This window comes from Sylvia atricapilla, chromosome 3, assembly GCF_009819655.1.
Source record: "Sylvia atricapilla isolate bSylAtr1 chromosome 3, bSylAtr1.pri, whole genome shotgun sequence".
NCBI lineage: Eukaryota > Metazoa > Chordata > Aves > Passeriformes > Sylviidae > Sylvia > Sylvia atricapilla.
The window spans coordinates 42,106,732-42,129,547 of NC_089142.1; positions in this window are offsets into that span (position 1 = coordinate 42,106,732).

Here is a 22,816-nt window from a genome sequence, read left to right on the forward strand (position 1 = left end):
CTAAATATACTGTGTTCAAATCCATTCCCTGGATTTGAACTAAATTCGATTCCATTTTTCTGTCACTACAGGCTCTTCTCAAAAGTCTCTCTCTTTCCTTCTTCTGTACACCCTTCAGGAACTGGAAGGTTGTGATGATGATGTCATCCTGAAGCCCTTTCTTTTCCATGTTGAACAAAACAAATTCTCTACCTTTCTTCCTACCAGAGGAGATAATCTTGGACCTGTTGGAGCGACTCCAGAGATGGTCACCATGTCTGCTGTGTGACTGAGAGATGGGATTTCAAAAGAGGGGGTACAAAAGTAATCCAAGCAAGGAGTTTTAAGTCAAGGCTTGAGCAAAAATAGGTCAGAGTTCAAGTTGAAGTTAAGGTTTATTGAAGTCTGAGTTGAAGTCAGGGTAAAAAGGAGTTGAAGGTATTGAAGTCATTGAAGGCAGATATTACTCTCACAGTACAGTGTTATACACTTGTTACAGCTCAAAATAAGCCATAGCCCTAAATAGTCACAAGAATTTTCCCACAAACTACAGATAGCCTATTGGTCGCATTATTTAGTGTCCTTAAAATTACATAAAGACCTTGATAGTTACATGTGCAGCTCTTTTCCTCGTTCTTTTTCATCCCACAGTCGTTCTGCACCACAGCCTGCATCCAGCCAAGGCTAAGATATCTTAATTCACAAACTCCACCATGGCCCCCACTTCATCTCTCATCTGTTTTTTCCATGCATGTCGTTCATGTGCAGGGACCCCAGAGCTGGATGCAGCGCTGCAGTGGGTTCTCAACAGAGCAGAGCAGGGCAGAGCAGAGCAGAGCAGAGCAGAGGGGCAGACTCCCCTCCCTCTCACTGCTTCCCACACTGCTTTGGATGCAGCCCAGGACACAGTTGGCTCTCTGGGCTCTAAGTGCACATTACCAGATCATGTCCAGTCCCTCACTGACTAGCACCCTCAAGTCCTTCTCAGCAGGGCTGCTTTTGAGCTGTCCATCCCCCAGCTTGCATTGGTAACGAGGGCTGTCCTGACCCATGTGGAGCACCAGGAACTTACTCATATTAAACTTCATTGGCTATTTCTTGAGCTTGTCCAGTCCCTCTGGATGGCATCCTCTCCCTCAGGTGTGTCAGCAACACCACTCAGCTTGGCAAGATGCTCACCTAGATTGCAAACTATTAGTTCAATGGTTGCATTATAATATCACTTAGAGGTGTTGGAACACCACAAAACGTATTTACTGTCCCTTTGGGAGATACAATATTCTAATATGTTTGAATTCACTGTAATTTTAATAAAAATTGAATTATCCTATACTGTAAAAAGCTTTATGGTAAATGAAAACCTCCTTCTCCTAAAACACTGAATATGAGAGACTGACAAACCCATGGGAAGAGGTTGCTATAAACAAGTGTCTTCTGGTGCAACACTGCAGATTTGTGACAAGGAATAAAACTGAGCTCCTGGTTATAAGACAAATGTAGAAAGAATTTTTAACCTTCTGAACTTAACCCTGTTTTTTAAAAAATTTCCCATGAGTTTTTATTGTAGAGGGAACCATAAACCAAAAGACTGTTAATCAAAGTAAGACTTCAGAGGACCAGCTTCAACAATTTCAAAAGAATATAAAAGGATCTTGCATAAATACACACAAGTAAAGAGTTCTCAGGGTGCATTTCTCTTAAGGGCCATTCTCTGAAGAATAAGTGTCATCCATGTATATTTTCTCTTTTTTATATTTTTTTCTTCTTATCAGAGAGAAAAGTACTCAGTAAGAATGTTGATTTTCATCCTTAAAAAGTTGTTCAAACAATGAGAATTTAGGTTTTAAATAATTTATCAACTTGTTCTGCAGAAAGATTCTGAGTTACAATTTATCCAAAGGGAATCAAAGTAAAATCAAATAATTTTCTTATAGAATGGAAATTTTGATTTCACAGATGTGTTGGTAATAAAAATTGCACATCATTTTTTTCTCAATGATAACATTTCCAGGTAACAGAAAGGAGAAATGCTGAGACTAATTTTGATTATGAATTTTAATTCTAGCTTTTAAATTATATGACTGCCAAAAATGTGCTCCATATATTTATATGTATAATACATCACATTATATTACATCACATCACATTATATGAAAATATATTTTATTATATCATATTATACTATATATTATACTATAATATATTGTTTTAAGAAATATTAAGTAATTCTCAAGTTACTTTTTATGGAGATAGAGTTGCATTAGAATTCAAGATAAGTATATATTAAGTGACTCCTATAAGGGTAGATACAGATGGTTTTTACAAAACATAAACATTGTTATTAGTAATTTGATAGCTGAATATTTTTAGGCTATTTAGGCAAGAATACTGCCATCAATCTGATATATGTGAAAAAAACAAAAGCACGTTTATCTTACTGCTCCTTGTCACAAATTTTGAATTAAGAAAACCCAAGCAATTAATGGCAACATTTTTTTGTAACATCCAATTTAAAAATTAATGTTTTCCTACCAAAAATCTGGGTGTTGTTGAAATTTCCAAGAGCTTTAATATAACCACATCACTGTTTAGGCTTTGACATTTATACACATAATTTTTACTTGCAGTCTAGAAAATTTTCACATATTCTTAAATGCAAATTAAGATTTTTAACAAGTACACAGTTTCACACCCGAATACAACTTCTACTTCTAAAACTATTACTACTAGCAAAAATTATGTAGCTAGAACATATTATATACTAAGACAAAGTGTTATTTGTTTTATATTTCCTCTTTAATCTAAAGGAATTTATCTACACTAAAAAATATGAATAGCTTCAAATAAACAATTTTGTGAAAAATAAGAATAACAAGTCAAAAGGATGAAGTAAAAGGAAAACAAAAAGCTTAGATAAAAGCATAATATCAGTGTAAGGAAAGAGTTTTACCTATTTATTAAAAAATAAATAAATGACACTTCAACAAAAAAACAAAACAAAACAAAACACAACAAAACAAAACAAACAAACAAACAAAAAACAAAACCAAAAAAACCACACCACCAAACCCCCAAACCAACAACAACAAAAAACAACCAAACAAAAAAATCCCCAAAAAAAACCAAGCAGGGGAAAAAAAAAGCTTGATTTGCTAGACCTTTTTTTTTTTTTTTTTTTTTGGTGATGGAAGTAAAGTTTGAGCAATGGTTTGAAACTAAAAAAATTGTGTATGAGGAACTGAAAATAAAATGTTAGAAGCAGCATTTTCAGTATTTCTTATTTTAAAGCAGGCCTGAGATGACAAGGACAATTTTTTTTCAGAGCATGTTGGTGATTGTGTTTTAGGCCTTGCTTTCTCATATTAAATATAGTCTTCTTCATTTAAATGTCATTCCTGTGAAGTCTAATACTTCAGCATATATTTCTTCACCTGCAAGTGGGTAGAAGGGTCTACCGTATGTATCTAGAAGCAGCTAAAATTTTCCTTCCTCTAATTAATACAGCAAGAGTACTGGAGCTTATTCTATACTGTACTGACATGAGCTAACATATAAGCCTCTACAGTTCACAGTAACCAATTATACCTGCTGACTGTCTGCTGGTAGCCATGGTATCTGCAGGCTTTGCTGGTTGCTCTCACAGCAATCTCAGAGCTCAAATAAGCTCACACTAGCTCAGCTAGTTCAAAATTCATGCTGCTCTGGCTTTTGCAGAGGCATTACACTGCCATTCATTAGGGACTGAAGTGCAAGGCTGAAGAGCTCAGAGGGTTTTCTACTGTGCCAAGTAGCCTGCACAGGAGCAGGAGGGATATATTTCTTCTTAGGCTTATGCAGATGCTTCAGCAAAATTTGGAGAAATTCAGAGCTTCTTTTAATGCATCTGTTCTTCATCTAAATTTGGTTTTATTCTCTCTGGTTATTTTATGAACAATGTCGGCAAATGATGTGTGCTGAAGTTAAAAGACACTTCTTCTTTCTCTATGCTGTGAGTCTAATTTCATTTGAGAGAGCAAAAAAAATAAAGTCAAAGCATTCAAATCTATTATTAATTACTAAATTTGCACAGGTAAACATAATCAGCCAAATCTCCCCCATCATGTCCCTGTTCTTGTTTCATGTGTTTGTAATTTAATAAAGACACCTCTGAGAGGAAAATGACTCTATCTTTATTCTCAGTCAAAGTGTGAAAGTGGCTTTTTTTCTGAATCTAATGAAAAAGCATTTGATTTTGAGTTATTGAAAGATTTTGAATTATTTTACACAATTTGAGTCAAGAATTTCCTCTTCACTGCATGAAGTTAACATCCATGGGAACAAACATATTGTATAAAAATAGGAAAAATTATCTTATTTTTAGGTAAATTGCCATTAGATCTAAACACTGGCATTGCCCCGTACTAAGAAGGATGAAATATTTCCAGTTAGCAGGTTCACTTTGTATTATCTGCAATCCATTTCCACTGGATGGTCTTTGCAGAAGTGTAATTGAGAAACATTAGTGCTTCTTCCAGAGCTTCATCTTTTTGCCTAGAGGAGTTTCATTCAAGTGTTAGCTCTGATTGCTCAGTTGTGTCACTTCAGAAGAGAAGGATCTGTTTCTTTCAGAACAGCATTTTCCTCTTACCTCTACTAACTGGAATTCCTGTTAAGATTAGAAGTGGGGGCCTCAGGGCTTCTTTTTCTTTTAGGTCTAAAAAGGTCCAATGATTCTAATACCTGGACTGTATACAGACCTCATTACATAATGTCAAATATCTACCCCGAGGACCTCAAGAAAAATGGGCACAATTTATTTTTGCAGAGGTTCATTTGCCCGAAACATAGTCTTTGAGCACTATTGTTTGTCTAAAAAGCTAAAATTAATCAGAAAGTCATATTTCATCCTTCAAAAGTTTATCTAAGCTTCAGGATTTTCACCTCTATTTCCAAAGAAACTACAATGAATTGGTACTGTGGAATGTCCTTGAGTATAATTCTTTCTCCACCAATTCAGTTAATATTTTCTATGCAGTATTAACTGACACATAGAATAATAAATTACATAATTTTCCAGTGGGATAACTAAATATTGAGATTAAAAATTTCAAAGCATTCTAGCTTTCTATGTCACTGCTACTTTTTCCATTCTCTACCTTTTCTCCAGAATATAACTATCAAAATCACATGAAATCCTGACAATCCAACGCTAGTTATTTTCACTAAAAGCTGTTACCTTTTTAATCACATAGGGAGGTTAGATCTTCAGTTTGCCTTTATGGAGTGAGTGCAGGGTTATAGATAACCAGGCTTAAAAATGAGAAGAAAACAAAACTTTTCCTGCAGTGTAAAATTTTTTAAAACACAGCTTTCATGGTCTTGTTGACTGTAATGGCATTAGTTGAGCCATGCAACACAGCAATGTATTTTCTTTATCATTTAATATGATTACATGAACTTTCTAGGTGCCCATTGGGGTTGAAGACAGAATGCCTTTCAACAAATTATGCTTATCACAATAATTCTGCATAGAATTCCAGTAATACTTCTTCACTCAAAGTGCAAAAAAATTAAACCTACGTGTGATCATGTGTACACCATTTTCTCCAAATAAAATCTTGTTAAATGAGTAAATCTTGATTATCACAATCTGTCACTCATTTTGTTGCCTATAATATTTACAGTTTCATTTCACATGGTCTTTAGGGACAGTGTATTCTGTCCCTGCCAGCATTCTAGCATTCTTTCACAGATCCCATACAATTGAAAATTATTTTATTTTTCTGCAGGGAAAACGCACATAGTAATGTAAAGGGTGGAAGAACACATTAAATGGTTGAAGAAATCTTGAAGAGTAGAACATCTGAGGAATTAGCATCTTTAACATTACATGCTTTTTTATTTGGGAAAAAATTTCCTGGAAGGAAAATACATGAAAATGACAGAACTGCTAGAGGCAAATAAATGTCAGTGCATTCTGTCCTTGTCCTTATAGTTGCAGGTAACAGCTGAGCCATCATCTGATGTGTAATATACTTCATATATTTCTATACTCTAACTCTGAAATAAAGACATACCTACATGCAGACACACTTAGATACCAAAGGGTAAGACTTTGTAATACACTTGATTCTTTATCTCTAACACAGTACTGAACTTCAAGAACCAATACTTAGATCTAATACTGAGAAATCCAGAATAAAAGACAATAACATTTCCAAGAAATGAATTCCTGTGAATTAACTCCTTGAAATGAAAAGGACAGTTTGCCACTGTTAATACAAGATAAATGGAGACTTGACATTTATCACTGCTTTTTGCCAAAGGCGTCTGTGAAAAGTAACAATCTTCCACCTCAAATATTTCACAAGATTAGAGGCAATTATATCTTATATCTAATCATCTAGTAAACCAGTGATGTTATGTCCCTGAACAGTAACAGAGATGTCTACATTTATATTCATTTGTTCACAGTGTAATCTCATAATTTCATGATGTAGAAGGCAGCAAAGAAACCCCTTTTAAAATCACTGACCTTTGGTTTTTTTTCCAGTGGTGTGAAAGTATTTTCAATGAAACATAGCTTGATTATACCAGTTCAATGAACTTGAAAATTTGTTGATTTCAAATGTCTTTAATTTTATGGCAGATAAGTTCTATAGCCTTTTTTAAGACTCAGCGTGTACTCTTGATAAAAAAAAAAAAAAAAAAAAAATCAAAGCCTGTAAAGCTATTAAATTAATAATGATTGATTGTGATTAAGAAACAAATAATATCCTAGATGTGAAAAAAATGTAGTAATGGAAAAACAATGGTACAATGTTCTCATATAAGAAATCACAGAGAACTTAATTAGCTCAAATATCACAAGCGTTTACCTAGATGTATTGCAAAATTAACTGCATTATTTGGAGGATCATTAGAATAGGTCAGAAATGTCTTCTGTAACTTATCAAGGGATATAGTTGTACACAGCGTTGTAAATCTACTTATGTATTGCAGTGGTGTAGGCCAACCCTGGCTGGACATCAGGATGCCCACCAAAAATGCTCTCACTCCACTTCTCAGCTGGACAAGGGAGAGAAAATACAAAGAAAGTTTCATGGGCTGACATCATTCAGCAATTGCCATCACACGAAAAACACACTTGACTTGGGAAAATTAGTTTAATTTATTACCAATCAAATCAGAGTAGGGCAACAAGAACTAAAAACAAATTAAAAATCAGCTTCAACCCACCCTTCCCTTTTTTCTGGGCTTTACTTTAATTTCAAATTATCTTCCTCCCCTGAGCAGCCCAGAGGCGTGGGGAATGAGGGCTGCAATCAATTGATCATGTTTTCTATTCATCCCCTTCCTCCTCGGGAGGATGACTCCTCACACTTGTCCTCTGCTCCTCACTTGGGAGGCAAGCTTCATGAGCTTCTCCAAAGTTGTTCCTTCACAAACCTCTCTGGTGTGGGTCCATTCAATGGGATTCAGTCCTTCAGGAACAGGCTGCTCCAGCGAGGGCCTCCTGTGGGTCACAACCCCTGCCAGCAGACCTGCTCCAGAGTGGGGTCTTCTCTCCAAAGGTCCTACCCGGAGCCTGGAATAGCATGGTCTTTCCCAAGGATTACAGCCTCCTTTGAGTATTCACATGCTCTGATGTAGGTCCTCAGGCTGAAGGTGAATCTCTGCTCTGCTGTGGACCACCATGGGCTGCAGAGTCATAGCTGCTTCAGCATGGCATGTGTCAATCTGTTGGAAGGTAGGAGGGCTCTGCAGAGAGACCTGGAATGGGCAGAGTACAATAGGATGAGGTTTAATAAGTCCAAGTGCTGAGTCCTGCATTTTGGCCACAATAACCACCTGCAAACGTTACAGGCTGGGGATGGTGTGGCTGGACAGTGCCCAGGAGGAAAGGGACCTGGGGGTTCTGGTGACAGCTCGAATGTGAGCCAGCAGTGTGTCCTGGTGGCCAAGAAGGCCAATGGCATCCTGGTCTGAATCAGGAATAATGTGGCCAGCAGGAGCAGGGAGGTCACTCTTCCCCTGTGAGGTCACTCCTTGAGTGCTGTGTCCAGTTCTGGCCCCTCAGTTTAAGAAGGACTTTGAGATGCTGGAGTGTGTCCAGAGGATGCAACGAGGCTGGTGAAGGGCTTGGAACACAAACCCTGTGAGGAATGGCTGAGGGAGTTTGGGTTGTTTAGCCTGGAGTAAATGAAACTCAGAGGTGACCTTATCACTCTCTACAACTTCCTGAAAGGTGGCTGTAGTTTGTAGTCAGCTGGGGGTTGGTCTCTTTCTCCAGGCAGCAACTGATAGAACAAGAGGACACAGTCTTAAGCTGTGCCAGGGGATACATAGATTGGCTATTAGAAAGAAGTTTTTTACGGAAAGAGTGATAAAGTACTGGAATGTTCTGTCTGGGTAAGTGATGGAGTCACCATCCCTGAACGTGTTTAAAGAAAGACTGGATATGGCAGTCAGGCCTATGGTTTAGTTGAGGTGTTAGGGCTGGATTGGACTCAATGGTCTTGAAGGTTTCTTCCAACCTAGTGATTCTGTGATTCTATGGTCTGCACCAGGGGCTGCAGAGGAATCAATGTTTCAGCATCTGGAACACCTCCTCCCTCTCCTTTCCTGACCTTGGTGTTTGCAGAGCTGTTTCGTTCACACGATAGCACTCTGCTCCAGCTGCAACTTGATCTTGAGCAGTAACTTTTTCCCTCTTCTGAATCTGTTATCCCAGAAGCACTGATGGGTCCAGCCTTGATCAGTAGCATGCCCATCTTGGAGTCAGCTGGCATTGGCTCTGTCAGACATGTGGGAAGCTTCTCACATAAGCCATCCCTGTAGTCTGCATTCCCCACCTCACAAAACTTTGCTCTGCAAGTTAAATACATACAGTAAGTTGCCCTTTCTGTATCACTGAAAGACTTCAGTGCTTTTCATAGATAGGAAGATGTGTTCATGTCTTTGGGGGACCAAGTTATACTTCTCTGAGCACAGAGAGCTGTTGTGAGTACTCTCTAAGTGAGTTTTTGTCTGCTTCTGTAACCAGCTAAAAGAGAGCCCAGGTAAAGGTCCAGCAGGTCTTGCTGATTTAAATCTAAAGAAGCCAGAAAAATGCTTTTTAATGAAAGCACTAATATGCCTAAAAGGATTCTTCCGTGGTTATTATGGATCCCAGAAACACAGCAAATATTTGGGAAAAGGTTAGTCACGTACTCCATGATTTTACTGATTTAGTGGGTAAATAATAAATACTTTTGGACCTTGCTATATTGTGACATGAGATCTAATTGCAGCCCTGCATATAAGTCTTCACAGTCCAGAAGACACCAGCTCACACAAATGTTAGGTTTTTCAGAGTTTTCCATTTACAAAGGTGTTTGATTTAAATGATTTAATCTTGTTTTGCTCTGCATTTGCTCTGCACCCTCAGAATATACCTTTTCTAAAAAAATAAATTAATAGTAAAAAAAAAAAATAAATCCCCACCTATTTAGACAAAAGCACTAATAATAAAATGATGACAATGAATAAATAGATATCAGTGATGTACACAGCATACAAAATCATGTCACGTTAAAATGAACATTTCTAGTGTCATCAGTAAGTTTTCTTAGAAGACATTGCTTTTATTGATCTAGCATTTGTAGTTTTCAATAAGGAGAAAAGATCTAGACATATGTAAAACAGTAGCCTTCTTTGCCTTGAACCATTAATATGACTACAGCAAGAACGTATCTATGGTATCTAACTACTTTCCCTATCAAAACTGCAAATTTGCAACAAGTCTAACTGTTTCAAAGTGACTTGTTTTTCAATAAGTAATTATTTTGCACTGACAGCATCAAAGTTAATAATGTATTTCATTGCCTCTAATAGATGTTATTCATAAATTTACTTTTAAGTAGAACAAACTAATTTCTTTGATTTAATTCCTGAATCACTGGGAGCTTTTCTTAAATTGGCCCTTTACATATTAATTCATCTTGGCAGACAACCTATACTATTGCTTTTCTTATGATAATGATACATCAGAAGACATAACCATAGCATATGGTAGGTAGATATAGATAGAAGAATCTATCTACTCTGTCTACTCTGCTTTTATAACCTCTCTTACTATCTATAACAATATTAAGTAAAGCTCTCATGATGTAAGCAACATGATTTTTATTCTTAAAATTTCAGGAGAATATTGTCCATTTTGTAGCTTGCAAAGACTTGTTTTGAACTTTAAATAAGGTTAATATCTCTGGTAACTTTGGGAAAAAAAACACAATATCATTTTAAAGAAGTTAATTTTAGCTTTTGAACAGAACACTTCTGTTTTTTACTGAAGCTAAATAAACTACACCAAGAATCTTTATTATCTTTGTGCCCAATGTTTAAATCATTTAAATAAGGTAATTCCAGTAAAGATTTTACATTAATTTCACTATGAAAAGAATAAATTATATAATAAATACAAGGTAGATATGTTTTATGGCTTTGTACCTACTAACTATCTTCAGAAAAAAAAAAATTGAAGCAGTAAAGCTTGTTATATATTTGAAATTTTGGTAGGAAAAGTTTCATTAGCTTTTTCACACTTATCTCTTAGAGATGTTAGAGGCAATATCTTATTATGATGTATAACACTGTCTTTTTAATGTATCTCTTATTCTGAAGAGACACCACGGTAGATACTTTTCACAAATTTCCTCAAGCAAGAAAGCAAATACAGGCTTGTTATGACAATGTCAGAAAGTATTTTGAACTTATATATCTGAATTAATTTCTCCAAGGTACACATCATGTGTGACTCATTAAAAAGACAAATTTTCCAGTAAGTACTGGATTCTTCATTTCCACAGAAAATTAAATGTCTATATTATTAAGAGTAAGCCACCTACATACTAGATTGTATTTGATGTTTTTTTTCATCTGCTTTTCTCTGGGGCATGCTCTGGTTGCATGTTGAGTGAAAGGGGAGAAATAGCAATAACTTTCGTGGCACTAATGTGATAAATCAACAGATTGATGACTGACTACTACGGTGTGAAGTTGTCAGTGACTATTCTAAGCCAATGAAGCAAGCTACTGACTTGAGGTAAGTACCTTGCATAATTACCATGATAAGTTATTTAACATATCTATTACTTGAAGTTTTACCGGGTTTCTAAAACTCTTTTTTTTTTTTTTTTTTTTTTTTTTTTTTTTTTTTTTTTTTTTTTCCTTTATCACCATTATTTAATAGTAAGGGAAACACAATGTCTATTTTTCAAACAATTAACATTTTTTTTACCTTTTTTCTTTTTTTCTGGGTGGATAAGTATTCATCACAAAAATTCAAAAAGAATGTTCAAAAACTAACATCCTTCTCTCTCCCCTCATCTCTGTTTTTTAAAGCAGAAAACATGGAAAACTTAATTATCTAAGGAGTTTAATGAGAATATGTTTGATGCCAGTCTCTTTTTTAAAAAAATTGTCATGCAATAGAAATAAAGCTCTTTTCTCTCCTTTGAAAAGAGAAGATTTTGAAAAAAACATCAGGATACTAAGAGGTGAGTTTCACTTTTTGTTTTTTATACAGTAAATAAGTCAATGGTCAAAGTAATCATGGATTTCATATGTTTTGGAAATAGAAAAGAAAATGCTCCATTAGATGTTGGAAAGTATTTTTCTGTTCACTGAAAACTGAAGAAATGGTGATGCATTGTTAACCTGCTAACCTTACCCTGATTTAATGGTATCTGAAATAATGCTAAGATGATAAGCAGGGTCAAGGAGTTCCACAATGCTCTGAGTGCCATATTCTGTGTCTTGAATATTTTCTTTTTTGCCTGAGAGTGAAACAATGCAGAGAACAGTTTGTTTTGTTTAAATCTCTTGATAATACAATAATAGCAAGAGTAAATGGCAATTAAGAAACTGATATTAAAAAACCTTCTGAAATAATAAGCTATTGCTTATATTGAAAGCAAAACTCATTTCATTATGGAAAGGACAGGGACTAACATTAATTGGATTAAACACCCACCGGATATTAAATAAGGCCATTTCTAAGTAGTTTTCTTTATGTTGGTTTACAAAAGACAAATTAATATCCCATAATAAAGTCTGAAAATGTTCTTTAATCAATCCTCAATGCTATCTGAAAGCTGCTGTGGTGTGGTCAGAAATATCTGGCATCCTTAAATTTGTTTTGTATCACCAGTATTTTTGAAAGAGTTTTAAAGGTATTCACTGTTCTTAAAATTCATGAAAAAGAAAATAATTGTCAGGACCTTGTGGACAGAAACATTTTCTGCTTTGACAAGTAGCTCTATGTTATTCAGTACTGAATGATATGTTCAAATGCTGCTGTCAGGTTTCCTAGCAATATGCATCATTCTCTTTTGTAATCAATATCTTCAATGGCTGACGACTAGCAGGGGACCAGAAGCATGAGAACATTTAGCTGCTTGTCTTGCTGTATATTGTCATTTAACTTCATCTTAGAAACTGCCTTCAGATGTCATTGAACCAAAGTAAGATGATACAGACCAGTACCTTGAAATTAATCCCTTTTTTCATGTTGGTATTACTTTTATCTTGAAGTAAGTCAACTCATATTGTCAATGCAACTAAAGAACAGTCAATACCAGTATAACTAGTCCTCTAGGAATTATCTTTTGTTTTCAGCAATATACATACATACATACATATATATTTATATATATGTAGTCATCTACCAATTAATTTCCTTTTATACAAAGAAGAATACATAACACCAATACTTTTCATGTATCTGCTAAATGAATACTAGGAAATTTCATCTTGTCATACACATATTTTAAGAAAACAGTACTTTGTATAATTATTGCTGATATATCAATAATATTCCTTTCATTCATTGTAAAATATATTGCACTTAAAAAATATAATTCCCCCAAACCACAGAGGTATGAAGGTCTATTGTAATTTAAATGGTATTTTCTGTTAGGATTTCAAGTTCTATTACTGACATATTAGGAACTAATAACACTTTCCAAAAATAATTTTTGTAACATGGCCAGTGTTATTTCCTCAGCCTACTCACTGCTTTGTTGGTGTTCCTTGGCAAATATAACACCTCTTTTTTGTAATAATATTGCACTGGTGATAGTATTATTTTGTCCAATCCTCCTCTTTTTCACCTCTCTAAAATATTGCCATTTTAGCTATATGACCCTTAATTATTTTTCCTAGATGAGTAAATACTTTTTTAACTTCCATTAAATTGCTGTTCACTTAGGTTGACTCCATTTCTTCCATATGATTGTCAAGTCCTTCCTTTACCTTCTGTACTTCCATACTCGCTTGTTTAATTTTTTAAGAGAGGCTTAAGGTACTTCAGTGCCCTGAGGAGGAACAAAGAACCCAAAAATGTTTTCAGTAGGTTGAACCACGAACTTTTACCTGTAACTTTTAGAGCATTAAGGTGTAATGGGATACCTGGCAAAATTTAAGAAGATTTTCTGTCCAACATGCTTGTCTGAGTAATACCATTCAAGCCACTGAAATACATTAAAAAAAAATACATCTAAAAATTTATACTGATACATATGTAAATGCTGAATTCTGCACAAAAACCTCATCTATCTGAATGAGTGCTTTTAATTATCATATTTTTAAAAGATGGACTATGTTACCTGTTACGCAATCCATTTTCAGCCTTTTCATCTGAATGTTTCCATTTCCAATGCAATATATTACTTCAACATACTGTTTAATTAATTCCAGTATCCATCATGGTCCAAGTTTAAGGTTATTTATATAATGAAACATTTATTTCTATTTCTATAACCAGAAATAGTTTCTACACTTATTAAAGCTATATTTTTTTCCTGATTTCCTGATTTGCATTATTTTAAGACATTTCTATAACATTTAAAAGAAGATGGTATTTATTCAATATGGTATAATTTGTTTCTGAAAAATATTTACCTGCAAAGATCAAGAAATAAAAAAAAAAATTCTGCAAGATGATTCATTAGATAAAATTAAACTGCAAATTGAAACTTTGAATATGTCTTCTTGTTAAACTGGATAAAACATATGTTTTTTTCTTTTTAATGCTACAAGTAAGATTTCCATTTGTGAATAAATATATAGTCAGCACTTGTTCCTATATGGTTTTGCTAAAGCTCTAATTTAGTAGATGTACTGGGATTGGCCTGGATTAAGACACCTTTCTTCACAGAAGCCCATACATTGCTGTGTTTTGTATTTGTGGCTAAATTGGTGTTGATAGAATGATTTTTTTGTGTTTTGCTGAATTACTCTTCCACAAAATCAACAATTTTACTTTTTCTCTCTTCCCAGCCCAAAAGCAAGTGGGCAGGGGCTGAGAATTTTGGAAGGAATGCAACCTGGACAGTTAGCCATAACTGAACAAAGGGATATTCCTTGACATATGATGCTGTGTTTTGCAATGAAAACTCAAAGGGAGGGAAAGGAGGAAGGATCAATATTTGTGATTATGGCATTTGCCTTCCCAAGCAACTGAAAAACATGGTGTCTAGTGCTCTACTGGCTCTACAAAATATAGATATTCACCTACTTATAAGAAGAATTAGTAGGCATAAAATATTTTGTTGTACTTTGGTAAAAGTTTGCTCTGGTAAAGGACATATTTGTCAGAGCTATCATGAGTTTGTCTTTCACTTTGTTGCTATGTCAATGAAATCACTAATTTTCTTAGGCCAGTTCACCTATGGCTCCTCTGAAACTTTTTAGTAACACTCACTATAATGGAGTGAGTGGAGAAAAAGAGGTAAACTGTGGTAAGATGCCAGAAATAGATTTGAAGCCTGTGCCGCAGCAGGGCAGCAGAGAACAAAGAGAATTGAAGATTTAAAGCTGTAGGTGTTAAGTCTCTCTTCACTACATGTCCCCCACACTGAGAAAGGAAAGGATGTACCCTGCCTATCTATTGGGTTATGGTCTGTTAATTAGCTATGCTAATTAATTGTAAGCGACTAAATATTTGGCATTAATAATCAAGGTTCTTAATTTCATTTTTTTTTTCATATACTGTATTTTCATGAGTTTAAATATCAAGTGCTTTCCAGTTCTGCTGAGAAGGATGCTTAAAGTTGTGGGACCTGGATGGCAAAATCTGTGTGGTTTTACACTGCACCACACAGGAACATAAATATCAGTTTACAAAAGCACATAAGGTTGAAAACCTGTGTCTGGAAATGCATCAGAGTTCACTGCAAAGATGGTTGTGGATAGCAACTCAATATTTGGCCTGAATATCTTAAATAAACCCAGATTAGATCCCTCCTGCTTCCTCTAATTCATTTATTTCGTGAAGGAAAACAAAACCATATGTTAATTGGAAACATTAAAAGGAGAAGCCAGTTGGAGAAACTCAGTCCAATTAACTATCTTATTTTTAAGGCTATGAAACCTGTAGTTAAATTTTCTTGTGCCACAAAAATCTGACACACTGAACTGTCAATCACTTAAAAACCAGTTTTCAGAAATATCCAAAATGACATTGTACAGCTTTAAATAAAACTTGAAAGAGTTGTTTACACATCTGATCTTTGGCAGGGGACCAGGCCATCTAGGTTTGAAGGTGCCGATTAACATAAATAAGAGGATCCAGGAGTGTGGGAGCTTTATCCATAATGTAGAACAATTTAATTAATACTACAGTGAAATTCTTCCACATATAAGTATTTTGCATTCCAGATTATAATTAACATATTGCTGAAATCTCGGGGGGGAAAAAAGCAAAAATCAAGCAAATAAATAAAAAAAAACCCAACCAAACCAAATAAGTCTATGAAATAAAAAATAAGTAGTTTAAAGAAGAAGCAAATAATTCATAACAGCTAGTAAAATTCAAACAAGTCTTTAAAATATGTCTTGTAATCTCCATAATTTAAAGGAAATACACCTATTTGGTAGCCTCCTAAGCAGATGAGTTTCTGTTTATTTTATGCACTTATGATGTATCTTTTTGGTGCAATTTTTTTTTAAATCTATAGAAAAACTTTACGGAACCATTTCATAAGATGAAGAAACAGATGCCAACAAATCTTTATTTATTTAACCAAATCTAGTGAACAAACACAATTGAAGAAACTTTATTTAATGAAGGTAGAGGATCTGTCAGTCACCTTAGGAAACCATAAAGTGTAACCGTATTCTCATCTGAATAGAGAGCCAGTCTTTTTCATAGAGAAAGTAGCTTAGAACCTCAAATGAAGTGAAAAGTCACTTTGGAGCAGACAGTATTGTCATTCTAGATGGTTATGGAGTAAATCACCCTTATGGTTTTCTTAGCTTTGATTTTTTTTTTTCTTTGCTTTGGGTTTTTGTTTATTTGTTTGTTTTGATTTTTAAATTTAAACATTTATTTTTCCAATAGTCTCAGAGTAATTCTGATAATTAGTCAATTTAAGGCATCACTTTGGACATTTCCTTGGTGAAATAAAAATTTTTCAAAGACCCAAATGGGCCAAGGCAAGAATTATGAAGTGAGAATCGGGCCCGTAAAATAGACATAATGCTATAGAGTTGACGAAATAAAGTAAAAAACCTGGAACAACCAAAAATCTTAAGAAAAAAAAATCAATACACTTGTATTAATATTTGTAATACTTCTTTCCACCTGCATAAAGTACTCAAAATTTCCATGCACTACTTCTTAGGATTCCATTTGAAATTGTCACATTGTGAACTATGTATGATCATAAGAAGGTGGTTGTGAAAGACAGGGGGAAGATCGGAGCACTCTGCTCCTCATGCCAACACATTGAGGTGAGTTTATCACATCTGGGTGTGTACAGTGTTTAAATTGCACAGGGTTTAGGGAGACAGACACCACATTTTTATTAAACTGCCTTTATAGGCAGTGGTTTTAAACTATGCATTTAAAGGAATCTAGAGACTGACTCAGCTAAGGCAATTACTTGCCCACACATGAGAACTTAGTCTCTCTAAGAAACCCAGGTCATATATAAAGGGATTACAAATATCAAAGGCAGGAGATATCCAAAACTTGCTCCAGTAGGAGACTGAAGCAAATATGGCAACACAAATAGCACTAAATGTTTATTTTCACACATCTGAATTTGTCAGTAAAGGGATTCAGTGTCCTGGGCACTGGGTACATCTAAGTTTGGCCTCTAGCTATCAAAGCCACAAAACAATGATCTCTTGTTTGTATTTTGTCATACCAGCCAGGAGACAACTTAGGGTAGTTCAAATGGCACTACTCTCCTGTGTATACAAAATTAATATTTTCCACTAATTACCTAATTAAAGGACAGCAAAGATGTTTTGTAGGGCCCATCAATGTCACCTACTCAATCATTATTGAGTATAATAGAAGCTTAGATATCCATCTTATTTTTAGACGGTTATGTTATAGATGTCTAGTTGACTATCTGAATACACAGCTGAATCTTTCCAGAAGTCTCTTAGAAGGGATTACCATATAAATGCTTGTAGAGGCTTTTGTCAGCTCTGAGGACTACAGGATGTCCAGAGAATCACAGAATCAGAATCATAGAATTGTTAGGGTTGGAAGGAATCTCTGCAGATCATTTAGTCCAACCTCCTGTACAGATAGTGTGGAATGAAAGAGCTCACCGAGTTCGTCAATCTAAGGGCATTTCTCAAACACAAAATATCTTAGAAACAGAATGATATAACAGTAGATTTACTCAGAATCTTGGTTTGGTTGAAAACTCTGTATACATCCATGGTACTAAATTGAATACTGTTTTACTGTTTAACAGTCCCTATGCTTGTACACCAGCATATGAACTCTTAATATGATCTTATGGTATCTGAGGTGATACATTCAATAGGCTTCCGGCTTGGATCATTCAAATAAGTATTTCTATCCTAGATAGTGTGCTGGAAAGAAATTAGGATGAGAAGAATTGGGATTTTGAATGGATGAATTAGATCTACTATTATTGCCACTTACAGTGTGCCATAAGCACAGTACTTCTTCACATGTCTTATGAAAAATAAGCTATGTATCCAGTGAAACATAGAATTCTCTTGCACACAGTAAAAAGGGAAAATAAGAATTTTAATTAATTATTCTCTATAATCCATAGGGAAAAAACACATATATTTATGAGAAGGTTTTTTCTATTTCCCAGTGAATATCCAAATTATCTAGTCAGTATGCTTACTGAAAAATAGCTATGCAAGACAATTCTATTTAAATATTTTCAAAATTACTGATTTACTAGTTTTTATCAAGAGCTTAACTGTTTTTTCTTGTAGGTATCTGTCTTTCCAAGTAGCAGTGACATCAACACAGTCTGCATTATGCTATTGCTCCTGCTCTTGAAAATTTGCCTCTTTCTGAGTTATAATGACTCAGTACGTGATGTAGTGTAACGTAAGTTTTCTATAAGTGGAACATTACAAAGTTCTTCTTATATGCAATCTCAGTCCCAAGAGTATGAGCAAATTCATTCATGGCAGAAACTACAGAAATGATCTGCATCTGGCTGGGAGCAGTTTAAGAAAAAGGCATAATATCTGAAGTTGAATTGTGTGTTTCTCATTTAATACTGAGAAAAGATTAAAGGAAAAATTTAATTGTATCATAAAAAATTATTTTTTTAACTCTGTAGATACTTTCAAGTAGCTTGCAACACCTGAGGTACTGATACTGCAGGTTATGTGACTACAAAAAAACCCTCTCATTTTCAAACTTCCATCTTTCAATACTTGTATACAAGTGTAATGCCTAATTGGAGTTTTTAAAATTGAAAAATTATTGAACCATGTGTTATCCTGTAAAGATTTTCGTACCTTTCATAGTGTCAAGAGCTGCCTTACAATCAATAAAATATCTTTTCTGGAGTTTAATTGGCTAAATGCAATACCTCTCAAATAGAACAACATCTAAGAGTGTATTTTTAACCCATTTTCTTAAAGGCAGGAAGAAATTTTGTGTTTCTGAAATTCACGTACCTTAACAAATACTTTTTAGCAAATCTTTGAGTCTAGAATTTATGTCATTATACATTTCATTTTTTAGTTTTTTAACAATGAAGAGCTATACACTTTTTTTTTTAACAATCTACGTTTAACTTATATTTCTAAAGTATGTATTATAATTTCTAAAGGCAATTTACATTAAAAATTACAGTCACTACTTCACATATGAAAACAAAATGCATTAAGGACACTCTAGTTCATCTCTATTAAGATATTCTTAATATCAGTGACACTCCTGTTAGTGCCTTTGACATTCAGACCCCACAGGAAAGAAGTGGAAAAAAAGCATCTATTGCTGTAAATCAATCCTTTTCTTTACCAGAAATACTTCACAAAAGGCTACACCATGCTGTTAGATTGCACAGGAACTGCTCTATACAGTGAAGTGCCAGGAACTCTCAAACACACAGGCTTGATGTGCAGCTTGGAGTGCCAGCAAAATTTCAAATCTCAAGTTGGTGTCAGGAAACTGTCTGAACAGAGCCCTAAAGACAAGAAGAATATTTTGGCTTCTAATGAGAAAAACTTAGTCTGTTAGCTAGCCAACAAATATGAGTGAAGAGACATTCCCTCAAAATAATCTGGAAGGAATAGATTTCTTCCTCCCCTCTCCTCTCTTGTAAAGCTGAATCTTACAAGCAACAAAAGAGTTATGACACAGCATGATAAAATTAAAAAACCTGCTCTGATGAACCAATTAAAAAAAAAGGTTTTTGAGAGAATTGAACTAAATGCAATTTAAGGTGTCAGAGAAACTTTATAGTGATTTCTAGAAATAAACTACTGCATGACTTGAGAGTTTGAGTCCGATCTCTGCAATTTGCTACCTTAGAGTCTTCTAAAATAAGAGGAATCTAGAAATTTAATCTTATTCTCAAAAGTGGTTTTCTAGTTCTTTTTCTTCTAGAAATCAAATGTTGCAGATCTGAAAAAATATTTACTTGGGTTTTTTTCCCACCTATCCATGTGTCTTCTAAGTATAATTCACTGAATTTAGGTATACAGCAAGGAGATTAAGTAGCTAAACTGTAGGATGTTTTGAGTAGAAGGAATTTTCTTATCTGTGTATGAATGGTTTATAAATTCTGAAAAAGTTGTACTGCTCTGTTAAACTGAAACCTCTAATCTGGAATATTAAAACACTGGCTGTCATTTTAGTCTACGTGGTTCAGACACCAAGTAGATTAAGAAATCAGATTCTAAAGGGATAACTACAAAAGATGAGTTCAATTTCTCCCAAATGTCTTCAGTATAAGCTGAAGAGGGACAAAAGGACATGAAAACTGTTTGTCTATTTACCTGTCATGAAACTTCTCTTTGTCACATAGTCATATTAATAATCAATGATTATAGATAAGTTTCAGTGTCAAAAGCTTTCACAAGCCTGGAATTGCCAAATTCTGTCAGTTTCTCTTGCTCATCACATTCAACTCCAGATAACTTTACCTTCAGACACTTTTAACAGCACTTAAAACCTCCCCTAAGAAGCAAGGATTTCTCACTGTAGTTCAACAAGAACACTTTTTCTGGCAAAAAAATAGAGAATGGGATCTTAGATATAGGTCTGGAATCACAGATTTTCCACGTCAGCATCTGTGTTTTTTACAGAAAGAAGAAAGGCTCCTAAGTCCTGTATCATTTACAATAAATTTAGGGACTTCATTCACAACCTAGGAGGTTGTAAAAGTACACTTAGGAAGGCACAAAAGTACAGAAGTCACATCATTGTTATCAAAATGAGTGTGTTAGGGTCACTGAAGTAGTCAAAGAAAGGACTAATATGTTTAGCTTGCATTACTTCTACTTCCAGGTTAGAGAAAGCATGGATTTATTTTGGTGATCTTACTATAGTCCTCAGTGGAAGGCTCGCTAGTTCAAAATGCAGCACACAGCTCAAGACAAATCTGACAGCCTTGGCACAGGGAAAGCATACACAGGCAGTATGAGAGCAGCAGAGGTGCTGTAAGTCAGCACTGGAGTGCCTTTTGTAGAGATGTATAGAGATGTTAATGCACAGAGACTTTCAACACTGGGCCTTGAAGCAGCCTGTACTATAAACCTCTCATTTTCTTGAACAATAAAATACCTCAAACTTACATAGAAATATAAATGCAGTAAAAAGCAATATTGTCTCTGGTCTAAATACTGTTTATTCCTTATGAACATACATGTGCTTTTTTTACTACACTTTTAAAACCAGGGACCTGCCAAGCATTGAGTAAAGGGTAACTAAAATATATATAAAAGATGGTTTTGGAATTTAAAAAAAAAAAAAAAAAAAAAAAAAAAAAAACACTTAAATATGAACATAAACCATATCCTAATGTTTCTGAAATATATTGTACTGACTCTGAAAATCTTTGCAGTCCCCTTGAATATCTCCATTAAAAAGTAATGGGCAAATCTGCTTTACCACACCCAAGGGCATGTTTTCTTACAATTTTCTGCTAATAAAAATCAAATCCAAATAGTACATAAAGGGAAGAAAAATATTTTATATGAACACAAACTCAGTAAGATTTCAGAACTGGATAGATTAATGACCCATAGAGTCACATCATAACATTTTTTTCTCTGAGGTTTTTCACAGAAAGCATTTTTTTTAAGAAAACAACCTACATTTATTGTTTTCATATTTAGCAATTTACATTTTTTTTCTTACATGTTTTCAACTTTTTTATTTATAAAACACAGCTATTATTCTGAGCACTGTATACGTTAAAATATTTATAAGGTCACAAATAAGCATTAATAATGTTTTAAAACAATAACATTGAAAATGCTAAACCATCGATAATGCATTTTCTTAACACTAAGTCATTTTAACTTTCTGCTTGCTTATTTACTTCTTATACTGTTTTATATTTCTGACTATATAAAACAATGTATTAATATTTGGGGTTGTTTATGGTTGTAATACATTCTGGACATCAGTTTAGGAAAATCAATAAACCATCTTGTCAATGGAATATGAAATATCAATATGGCACTGGTTTTCTAATGTGTCTAATAAGACACATCAGTATTCTTCTTCTGCATATAGCTTATAAAATCTTAAAATTCATATAATTATATTATTCATATTCAAACTCTCAAAATGGGCTTGATAGATAAGGCTTAGTAAGACAAAAGAGATTTATTTGTTCAAAGATTATGTTAAATGTGCTGGAAGCAGTAGTGAAATAAAGAGGAGTAGTGAAAAAAAGCAGGAGGAGAAATAAAGACCGAGCAGGCTATCTGTGCTCCTCTCACCCCCCTGCAATTCCTAGAGGTTACATATAAGAAGATTATGAAACAACACACAGACACAATTGAAAAGCTTCCTAATGAAAACAAACTTGCCATGTTTGATGGCTTATATACATCATCATTTTTTGACAGCAACATAATTTGGAAAGACAAGTTAATGAAATAAGAAGATTTCACTTTCTAAGCAAATTGGTTGGGATAGTTCTCTTACAAAGAAAGAAGAATTGAAATGACATTGGAATAACCCAATTCCAATACTCCTAAGAGGCAGAAAGGCATTGATGGAAATGATGCTGTTCTTTTGATGGTTATTCAATTTTCTCAGGGAAATTCCAGAAAACATTTTTTTAATAGATTGGTCAATATATGTTATCTATGTGCACTGTCATGACACCCTTATTTAAGCAAAACTGATTAACACATATATCAGATATTTGAGGCAGAAAGCTAGAGAAATCACATCCTTATGCCAAATAAGCCTTAACTGACTTAAGTTGCAGAAAATTATTCATATTGTGTTGAACTTCCTAATATATGATTTTGTAGCAATACTGCTTCTCAAAACTACATTACCGATCATCTCTTAAAATACTAATATATATTAGATACTTGTTTCTGCACT